The sequence below is a fragment of the Strigops habroptila genome, chromosome 13 (assembly GCF_004027225.2).
Source record: "Strigops habroptila isolate Jane chromosome 13, bStrHab1.2.pri, whole genome shotgun sequence".
In the NCBI taxonomy this organism is placed as follows: Eukaryota; Metazoa; Chordata; class Aves; order Psittaciformes; family Psittacidae; genus Strigops; species Strigops habroptila.
Genome location: NC_044289.2, coordinates 12,758,587 through 12,769,252, shown reverse-complemented (window position 1 = coordinate 12,769,252; position 10,666 = coordinate 12,758,587).

Sequence of the window (10,666 nt, the reverse complement as noted above, 5' to 3'; positions counted from 1 at the left end):
ACAACCGGTAGTGTCTGGCAGGCAGAGTGGCGGGAGATGAAGCCAGGAACCAGCGTGAGGGTGGATGAGGGTGAGGCAGCTCCATACAGGGCAGCAGGTCAGAGTGTGCAAATCTCACTAATTTGTGTGACAATAATCAGTAACATTCAAACCCAGCAGCTGGAGACAATGCAGCAGGAGCCATTGTCTGAGTGTGAAGAGGTTCGCTGAGCTGCGTGCGCCTTCATTGCACGTCGTCCATCAGTGATATAGCAGCGACCTGGTCGTATGCAGTCCACAGGTTTATCCTCATGTCATAACAACCTGCTTCCTTGCACACCGTTACTCAGAGACCTGTTTTCCAAATGCCCCAAGCTGTCCGCCCTGTGACCTTAATCATTTCATGGTGCTACCCTTTATGCTGTTTACACAGCCCAGGGAGCAGATCTCCCTGTCTGAGCAGGGAAGAGTCCTTCCTTCTTGCTCTTACAGACACATGTGTGCAGTCTTTCTCTTGTTAAATTTTCATCGTTCTAACATGGAGGGAGCTGCTAAAAAACCCCAGGGTAAATTATTTCATATGCATTAATTGGGAAAACAGTATTTCTGAATAAGAAGGTCATCCCTTAAAGTAAATCTTTTTAGGTATTTAGCTCAGCCTGAAGCATAAGCTCTCCAGAGCAAGAAAGAATTCCTTTTCTACTGCAGTAAACAGTGCCCTTTAGCGGGCAAATTAATGGTTAGAAACTTCCCTGATGAAAAAACTCACGTAGCTCCCCTGTCTGAGGAATATCTAGTTTAAACATGTGGAAAAGTTCAAATGGAGAAAAAATAGGGGGGGAAAAAACCCTCAAAACTACTATTCAGTTTGGGGCAGTTGCAAACAATTACTTTGAATGGGAAAAGCAATATCAGTATAGGCAATGCAACAAAGGTAGTGAAGCAGCACTTTTAGTTTATATTCTCCAATTCCACAATAGATTTCACCTGATGTTCCTTATTTCCACTCTTCAAATATTTTTCAGAAGTGGTAAATGGGTTTTTCAGTTCAACTCGTTTGTTTCTTCATGCACACCAAAACGCCACTAACTCATAAGCACCTCTAGTTACAGGGTTTTGTTCTGTATTTAGCAAAAGGTATTTTATTGTTTTATTCTTTCTGGGTTTTCTAATATCAGGAAAGACAAAGGGACAACCCCACACACCAGTATAGCAATGTGGAGCCTGCAAGAAGACTCGGTAAAGCAATGTGGAAAAAGAATACTCCAAAGTGGCATGAGCTATACACTGGTAAGATATGCAAACGTATGGAATTTTTGTTATAATCATCATGGCCATAAATCGACCTGCTTCTGGAAGAGATTCTTGTAATGAATTTCCTCAGTATCTTTTGTTTGACAACAGTCAGAGATAACAAGTGATCAGCAAGAAGAAATATGACTCCTGACATTTTAAATGTCCTCTTACTGTTATTTATTCTGCTAAAAAATAGTTCTTCATCCATTAAGTGCTGAAAAAGGGGAATGAAAGAGCATCTTTCACTGGGTGAATTCATGACAAGAGTGCAGTCCCGGGCATCCCTCATATGAAGAGGGAATATTCGGCTTCATATGAAGAAGCCGATTGCAGTTCATCATGGTACTAGGAAGAAATGTAGCAGAGTGACACCTCATGATAGCAGCAGGCACAGCTTTCACAGAACAGCATTTTAGACCACTGTGGTCTTTGGGTACACAGTATGTAACTACATAGCTAGTTCACTTACAGGAAAACCTATGTTGCCAAAATCGAGGAGACACCCACGGCAGTTGCAATGCAACTAGTAGCATTTGGGATGGTCACACAATGTAATGACATTTCATACCAGTTAAAAGGAACCTGTGATTTACAGCAGTGACGAAAATTTGTGTGGTGTATGATGGTTGAGAGAGCACTTATGTGGCGGCTCATGGCCATGGCCATGGCAATGTGAGCTGAAGGGACACAGCTGGCAGAGTTAATGGCAGGGGGCAGCTGTTGGAAACATCTGTAACAAGCTCTGACTGCTGGAAGAAGTGAGGCAGGCAGTGGCTGCTGCAGCATCACTGGGGGACAGTGAGATATGCTTGCAGCTGGTGGCAAAGAAGAGAAAAGAGACTAGCATGGAGAGGTGAAAGTGGAAGAGATTTGAATTTGGGTGTGCCAAATGAAACGGATGATACAAAGGAAGGGAGAAACATTTAAGCCCTTAAGGAAGAAAAGTTAGAAACAAACAGGTAATTCCAAAGAAAAATGTGGTAGCTGCAGGGAAAGAGGGTAAGGTCACCAAGTACAGAGCATGATTCTGTAGTGATGTGGGGAATGGGCAGTAGAAAAGAGCCCAGGAATGAAGGAGGATTAGAAAAAGATGGAGAACTTAAAAGATTTTTCAGGTGAGAAGGGAAAAAATGATCCATCTATGTAGGTATTTTTATGCTAAATAAAGAAAAGCAGAGGAAGTAGAATAAAGAAAAAACCCCAACATGTAAAGTCAACTGAAGGAAACTCGAATAGAGGGAAAAGAGAGGGAAGGAGAATGGAATAGGAAAAGAAACAAACACGAATAAGTAGGGGGGAAAAAAGAAAACAGTAACTTTTGTTTAGATGTGTGCTTCATCCAATTAGTTTCTCCATTTCCCACAGTCTAAGAAAAAGAGCTACAATGGCCTATGTAGGAAATAGTGCTTCAGTACCCTGGTTTGTCTGGCAGCTCAGGAAAAGGGGATCTCTTCTGGAAGAAAAAAACCCAAATCAATAGGTGTTGGTTTCTTTTTTATTCCACAAATAAGTACAGAGTTTGTAATACCTGTAATACTGCTCTGTTCTCTCTCCCCTCTCTTCTCAGTTTTGAGTCTGCCTCAGACATTTCAATTTTGACATCTTTCCTTCCACCCCCATATATCAAATTTAAAGTCAGGTTTTAACTCCTGGATTTAAATGAAATATTTTATAAAGTGTCATACTTTTAGGCTTGTGTGGGATTCACTGTCTTAATCAGCTCCTCCACTGGGTACCAGTGGAACTGGCATAACTCTGCATCATTCCATTGCATTTCTGAGCAGTCCAAGTGCATTGCACAGTCAAGACAAAACATCCTTTACCAGTAAGGATGCGACGGCAGAGCTTAAACTTCTTTTCCAGACCCACAAAGTTTGTCAGTGTCAAAGCAAGACCCCAGTTTGGGCGTTGCTTATTATTTCAATGCTGTATCTGTATGAAATACAAATAGATACACAGTCTTTACAAGGTGTCACTATCTGAGCTTAAGCTTTACCTACATGGTCAAAAAAGTAGCAGTTTGAATTGCCCACTAGATTTAACAGGCTCTTTATCCATACTTTGTAACCAGCTTGACTATAAATACACTCACATTATAATAGTGTATCTTTGTTTTCTTGTTGATATGTGCATTCAATACCACTTTTCAGACTGTAGTCAGTTCACTCTCTTCCATGCTAAATCAGTTATTTTCTATAGGGAAAGTCAGTTCTTTGCTGTGATGCAAAATGATCATTTCTTCTGGAAATTTGTGAAATCCAGTGCTAAAATTACAAAGAAATGCTGGAGAGTTTTTCTATTTGTGTAGCACTTCCATGTGGATGGTTCGAATTCCCAAGTGGGGACTCAGATTACCAGTTTGGCGTCTAAACTCTTCAGCTGTTTAAGTCAGGTTCAATATATCCACTTAAATCTGGGGGCTAAGCCAACAGTGCCATCCTGACTGCCCAGTCTTTGCTGTTTGCACCTCAGGAATCTACAGGGTCTGCTTATAAAGGTTGTGTTTGATTACCTGAACCTACAGAGGTTAGAAGTTACTGGGACACTTTTGATGCAACAGAGTAAGGGGGGAACACACATTCATTCATTTTATAAAACTGAAATATCTTGGACATGCATAACATCTTTTGTTAGAATGAACTGCTATTCCAGACTTTTCCTGCTCACATCACTACGCTACAGGCTCTGCTTTAAAGGCTGTGAATATGAGACTAAAAAACCACACTCAGTATTAGACATGAGACCAAGAACACAAGCCAAAATCCTATCTGCTCTTGTGATTCATTTCATCATTGAAGCATGGGGGGGTGGAGCAGTTTGAGAAGTGCAAATACCTTTCATGCTAAGGCTTTCTGAATCATAAAGGGCAAGGTGAAGTTATCCTGGCTAACGAAGGGGGTCATTTGTTCACGGATGTGGAAGCTGGAGATAAATTTAAAAGATCCTTTTATGAAGACAGCTAAATGGACAATGAACATGCTACAAAAAAAGGTTGACAAAGCTGAAGTTTGCAGTCTGGTCACAAAAATTGAAGGGTGAAGTCTTACAAACCAGACCTAGATTCTAAAAAAGGTGTTTAGGCATCTATCTCCCATTCAAATGAGTAAGAGGATTCAGACCTAAGTTTAGAAATAATTAGGGCATAAAGAGAGGTAGTTGTCTATGTAGGGCAGTGGGGAGCACTGAACATTGCCTAAAATACCAAGTTCCAGTAGGAAAAATCTCTGACTTTGTTTTGTTGCACAGGCTGCTTGTTCTTGGGTAGTGTTGCACTGAAGTGAATTGCAACTGTGCATTCTCCTCACAGATGCACTGCTGTGAGGGCATAGCATCAAAGTGGGGTTTCATCAAGCTTTTTCAGGCATGAAGTGAGCAAAAGGTGGAGTGAAGAGCGTGCTGAAGGGCAAGTAGGAGATAATTCTCCTAAATGGAGAAAGGAGGCAAAAAGTTGTCTTTGAGGGATGAAATGCTGCAGAGGATTAGTCTGCAAATCAAGATTTTGTAGGGTTTCAGGTTCATGCATTAAGTAGGAGAATAAGAATCTGTGTATTTAGCTTCATGCCCAACTTTCCAAGAGGTTCAAGAGCTGCAGAGATAACCAGTCATCTAAATCCACTTGTAGGCTGAGAAGAGGCCAAGTTACAACTAGACTATCACAACTGACCTACTCAGTACACTTGACAGGGGTGTCAGTGGAGGGACTAAGGAGCAGATGACACATTGCTCTGTGGACAGTCTTTCCAGAACAAAATCATGTGTTTTGGAGAGTACGAGTTATATTCACTGCATACTTCAGATTGTCTGGGTGTTGCAGACAAGCGAATTTCACTATTCCCTGTACAGAAATCTATCTTTACTAATTGGGTTTGGCTAAAATTCCAGACAGCTCAATAGCAGTGTTTCCTTAAGAGCTCCTCCTCCTCTCTCTGTACTTCTTTGTCTCTCTACAAATTATTGAACACATTCAGGCTGTCAGTATTGAGCACTATTTCATTGACACTGGGGTTGCAATGGGGCTGAACCAAGACTCTGCTGCCCAGTTCTTGCTAGTGCAAATTAAATCATCAGACAACATACACTATTGGGCTGAGAACATGAAGGAAAGAGCTCCCTTATTATGTGTTTTAATTCAGAGACCTCATTTGAATTAACTCTCTACAGTGGACTCTGTTCTTGAGCCAAAGAAATTAATCTGCCTCACTATACCTGTTTTGCAAATGAGCAGTAGATTCGACTTCTTCCTGTTCAGGTAGGGAACGTATTGTTTTACCTGGACCCAGCACTGTGCTGTTCCTTCCCTGCATGACATCTGCTGCAGTTTCATAGCTCCAATTGCTCTTGGACTTGTTTTAAAAAGCATGTTTCAGAAATGCCTTTGAGCATGTGAATTGTTAGTCACTGTTTTAGGGTGTTCTTCGTTTATGTTTGTTATTTTACTTTTTAAATTAAGACTAAACAGGCTTTGGGGTTTAAAGTTTATAGGTTCTAATTCAGGTTTTGGTTATGGATACCAAGAAAGGTAATTCATAGCAACACGATGTTAGTGCACTTTCAGAAAGTAATTTCTTTTTGCATTACAATAAACTGGCATTTAATCTCCTGCACATTTTAGAAGCTAAACTGTAAATCAGTCTTCACAAAAGACAGCAGTGTCCCTCTGCCTGGTCAGTTCTAACTCATAACTCATGCTTCTCCTCACTGTTGTAGTATTTGTGCACACACTTTCCACAACCACCTGAAAATGCTGACATTTACTATTCCAAAGCCTTTGTGTCACTTGTACTTCAAACCTCATTTCGCTGTTACTTGATGTATGACAAGTGCACTTTTAAACCACATTTTTGTTCTGTAAAGAAGCCCTTGTAATAACAGTTGAGATTTGCCAGTTCAGTTTTCTCACTTAATTCATCCTAACACCCTCTTTTTCTTTCCAGAGAGCGTCACAGCTTCATTTGGATTCTTCACTTTACTCAGCAGCATCCTCAGCATTTACTGTGCCCGAGACATCACCTGTGAGAAACTTCTAAAGGCTCTCTGGGACACACACTTGCTAGTAAGACATTCTGAAGGCAAAAGGTTTGTGCAAGTATAACTCAGAGCATAAACTGTTCTGAAGAATCTGAATTGTTGTTGATGAAGCAGAAGTAGAGTTGAGAGTGAGGTTGGGAGCTAGAAAAAAATATCTTCTGTTATTCTAAATGGAAAGAAATCTGGTATTTGCATCTGCAAGAGAAAGAACTGGCAGCCCAAAGTGACACAGTAGAGAATAACTTTTCAAATAACTATCTGAGCTGCAATGACATAATAATGCACTAACTCTTTACAGGGCAACAGTTAGTGATTCAGTCTCTCTTGTGATGCAGGTGGCTCCTACTCCACCCACATATAAAAGAGGATGGTGTGGCTCCTGTAGGACAGATGATCCTTCTCAACTGAGAAGTTTGAATTTAGAACAACTAAAAGCAGTCAAACTGCAAGAGGTTTAAGGGTTCTGTTTTCTGTGAATCCTTTTTAAAGACAGGAAAACTTTAGGAAGGGGGCAACTGTGGAAATTTCAGTGGAAGTGCTGGTAATAGTGCAGGGTAAGAGCTAGCATGTTGTATGATCATACCAACACATGTACCAGAATGCAACTTCACACAGCTTTCAAAGTCACAAGGATGTTACATTTCACGGGTTCTTGCTGGAGATGAGGGTGTAGCAGGGACAGCTTCAGGCTGCCAAGTTGTATAGTTCTACTTAGATGGCTTCATATCAAGAAATAGTAATGAATGAGTAAACATAGTGTACAGAGCAGCCCACTAAACTGTACAGAGCAGCAAAACTAGCTCCCTCTTTTGGTCTGCTGGAAATAATGAAGAGAAACAAGTTTTATCGTTGCACAAGAACAATTTGACTTTCTTATACAAGAACAAATTGTCTATTGCTTCCCTAAGTAATCATCTTCCCTATACAAGTTGTGTTTGTTACCTGCCATTTTGACTGGCCAGTAATAAATGGTTGGTGTGCACAGATGGATGGGTTTATTGTCCTTGCTAGAAAATTAAGTAATAGTGGTGTTATACTTCATAGACTTCTGTGGAAGAACAATGCAAGTAACCCCATACAGACAAAACTGACAATAAGGAACAATTTAACATAAAAATCTTGGCCTTCCATCCGGGTGTGTCATTTCCTTTGGGTTGGAAGTTTTCCCCATCTTGTATTTAAGAGATAAAATATTTGTCTGACTTGCTTCAAAACTTCTGTCAGCTGTGGGAGAACATCCCATTTTTAAACTGAATTATTGGACTTGTCTGGAGTTTCAAAAACAAGCAAAAGCTCATTAAAGGAATAGGGGCAAGTCCTTGAACTCTGTCTCCAATAGTGAGAATATATTTTAGGTAGAGTAAGAAAGTATCCTGTAGTCTGAAAACACATCCCTAACTATTTTAGACTGCTGGAGAATTCAGGGAAAACCACCTTTGTATAAAAGCCTTTCGAGCTGTGTTTTCCTAAAGTCTGAGGCAGCTCAATAAAGAAGCTACAACATGATTTATTTTAATCAGTTCCTACAGAGAAGTCATTAAAAAAATAAAACTTGGCAAAATCCTGCTTACATACTTCTAGCATTCCAAATCCACAAAATGCTTAGATACAATCTCATTTCATTACAACCAAAACAAACATTCTTTACTAGATGTCTTTCATTTTTTTCTTTAAATGATGATGTTTCCACACCTCTTCTGTCTACGCTGGCTTTCCAGCTCAGTGTATTTGTGTCTGGTTTCCTTATAATGGCACTAAGATTAGTAACGTTGCTCTGAGGAATCCTATCACCTCACTGGGCTTGGTAAGAGCATTTGGCAGAACTAGAAATGGAGTGGGGAAAAAGATTTAGTGTGTTTGTCATCTGAAGACAACTTGCAGAAATACTTGCACATGTGATTATTCTTTCAGTTCAAATAGACAAGTATCTGGATTTTGACCTTTTTTATACCTACACTGAAAGTTTGACCAACTTTTTTGTCTGTTTCATTTGGTAATTCTTATTGTTGAGCTAAAAAGTGTATATTCAGCTTATATAACTCTGCTATTTTAACAGAGGGTGCCATGGGACTATTGAATGATTTAGATAAGGGCAATCCCAGGCACAGCTACACATTGGGTGGAGAAGTGATTCAGAGCAGCCCTGAGGAGAAGGACTTGGGGGTGCCGGTCCCCGAGAAACTGAACATGAGCTGCCTTCAGTGCTCACTTGAGCCCAGAAACCAACCGTATCCCGGGCTGCATCAAAAGGAGCGTGACCAGCAGGTCGAAGGAGGTGATCCTGCCCCTCTGCTCTGCTCTCGTGAGACCCCACTTGCAGCACTGTGTGCGGTTCTGGTGTCCTCAGCATAAGAAGGACAGAGACCTGTTGGAGCAAGTCCAGAGGAGGCCACGAGGATGATCAGGGGCTGGAGCACCTCCCGTATGAAGACAGGCTGAGAGAGTTGGGGCTGTTCAGCCTGGAGAAGAGAAGCTGCGTGGAGACCTCAGAGCAGCTTTCAGTGTCTGAAGGGGGCCTGTAAGGATGCTGGGGAGGGACTCTTCTTCGGGGACTGTAGCGACAGGACAAGGGGTGATGGGTTCAAACTTAAAGAGGGGAAGTTCAGGTTAGATATAAGGAAGAAGTTCTTTTCTGTGAGGGTGGGGAGGCACTGGAGCAGGTTGCCCTAAGAAATGCTAAATGCCTCATCCCTGGCAGTGTTCAAGGCCAGGTTGGACAGAGCCTTGGGCAACATGGTCTAGTGTGAGGCATCCCTGCACATGGCAGGGGTTTGGAACTAGATGATCTTTAGGTCCTTTCCAACCCAAACCATTCTATGATTCTAAAACTCTTTTTGATGTGGCAAAAAGTAATGATCTAAGAATGCTGTATCATGGTATCGACTGGAAAAAATCAAGCAAGCTTCAATTCTTTGAGGAGTTTTAAGAGTGAAGAAGCCACCTCTGACCATAGCAGGCTACCAAGCCTGTGTCTGGAGGCAACAGACCAATTTGTCCACTGTTTTTGAATTGCTGGGAAGTGCAGGATTGGAATCTAGAAGAGAAGTAAAGGAAGAAGAGGATGAGTGATCTGCACTGCTCAAAGAGTAAACAGTGAGAACTGGTGGAGAGAATGTTAGATATTGAGTGATGCTGGAAAGCTCAGGGAAGAACTAGGACAGCTCTGAATCAAAGAGTCCAGAACTGGAATATCCGTGTATCACCTTTTAGGTTGTTTGTTGAGGGTATATTGTTGATAAAACATCCTGGCAGGGGAATGCTTTGCTCACAAAGAATCACAGAACACTTGAAGCAAAACCTGCTGAATTCACCTCTCACTAGAAAGAAGGATTTCAAACATATTCTAACAAGCCCTGACTGTAAAATGTGCAAATTGGATTTCCAGTAATGAGCCCCATCAGTAGGCACATTTTCTTGACATATTCTATCAAAGTATCACTTGGAAATAGTGACTCAATATTGCAAAAGTTACTCTCATTTGCTGAGAGGGGAAAGCATGTTCAGTTTGCTCAGTCAGTTCTAATAACTTGCTAAATTCAAACTAATGTGAAGTTACTAAAGTGCCTTGTAGTGACCAGGAGACTAATCTTTCAATAATATTTTGTTTCCCCCATGAATCATGTGGACTTGCACAAGAAATCTCTCAGCACAGATAAAGTATAAATCTTTGTAGACATGCCTGCTTCTGATGGCCTTCACAGCCATCATTCTGGATGTTTGCTAGTCATCTCCATTCAGATTTGCTTAAAGAACTGCTAGCTGCTGGGCTGAGTAGTTGGAAACTTCCATCTTCTTCTACAAGTGCTCCTTTTTCTTAGTACAGTTCTCCAGCTCTTCCCTCACAGATGAGTCTGGATATTGATACTTCCCATCTTGGCAGGCAGTACCAAGCATGACGAGTTAGATTAAGAGCAGTTGGGAAGGAAAAAGAGTATTCCACAGTGCTTTTAGACTGTAAAGCCTTGAAGGCCTTTAAACAATAATCCTTTATCCCACAGTGTATTCTCTGGGCATCTTCTTTTGGGTGCAGGATGTTGAGTTGCATGGCCTTTGGCATGCCTCAGTATAGCCATACTTAAATAACTCCCATGTGCACTGCATGTAGCATGTGTTAGTGACAGTCTTCTAACTGGCTCATAAAACTGAGACATTGCCAAGGCAGTTGTGTGCTCAAGTAACTTTGCTTTTTGAAAATCAAGCTCTTAAGTAGTCTCTAATAGGTATTTTCTATGTATTTCCCAATTAGTGACCAGGTATTGTTAAATACCTTGCTTTTAAAACAAGGGTAAGCTGTCACATAACATATTTATTCCATCGTATCTCAATATAATTAAATATATTTGATGAAAAGAAGAGTTGCTTG